Below are 1,009 nucleotides of genomic sequence, written 5' to 3'. Positions count from 1 at the left end.
CTGGGACTTGCTCTGTAGACCAGACTGGCCTCGAACTCACAGAGAGATCTGTCTGCCTGCTTCCCAGAGTGCTGGGATTAAAGGTGTGCGCCACCATGCCCTGCATTAGTCCTCATTTCTAAAAGGGTTTTTTGTTTGTTTGTTTGTTTGTTTGTTTGTTTTGATATGTGTGCATCTGTGTGTGGCTACGTGCACTGTGAGCGCAGATTCCTGTTGAGGCCCCATATTTCTCTGGAGCCGGAGTTATAGACGGTTGAGAGCCGCCTGTGTGCTGCAAACTGAACCTGGGTCCTCTGTAACCTCTGCTGAGCCGTCTCTCTAGCCCCTAATCTTCATTTTGCAATACAGGGTCTCATGTACCCCAGGCTTCCCTCAAATTCCCCATGTGCTGACGATGATCTTGGAGTCTCAACCCTCCTGCCTCAACTTCCAAAGTATTCAGATTGCAGGCGTCAGCCAACACATCCAGCTGGGAAACAAACCTACAATCTCCCACAAGATAGGCCACCCGAGCCAGTTCTCAAGCCTCTGCTTGATTTCTGTTGTTTTTCTTGAGACAGGGTAAATTTCAGCCCAGACTTGCCCCAAACATAATCCTCCTGCCTCAGCCTCCTGAGTACAGGGATTACATCCATGTGCCGCCATACCTGGGTCCCTTACTATAATCCTCACTCATTTGTGCCATCATAAAAATGTCGAGAAAGATGGGGAGGATCTGGGAGGAACTGGAGGAGGGGAAAAAACATGATCAAATATATTGGATAAAAATGATTTTCAATAAAAAAGAATGTTGAGATAATGAAACCTGCTCATGCATGTGGAAGAAAGGCCCCCACAGCTTTAACTTTCAGATCGCGTCAAAAATATTTGGTGATAGTAGTAGCGAGTGCCCAACAGCAGGGGCCGACAGCGTGCAGACCTCAACAAAGCATTGCCCAGCAGGGCGGGTAAGTTTGATCCTCCGAGACTCCCGTAGCTCGGTACGGCTGGCCGAGTGTCCCATGTGCTG

This window comes from Peromyscus eremicus, chromosome 10 (assembly GCF_949786415.1).
Source record: "Peromyscus eremicus chromosome 10, PerEre_H2_v1, whole genome shotgun sequence".
Lineage (NCBI taxonomy): Eukaryota > Metazoa > Chordata > Mammalia > Rodentia > Cricetidae > Peromyscus > Peromyscus eremicus.
Note: the sequence above shows the minus strand (reverse complement) of the source record.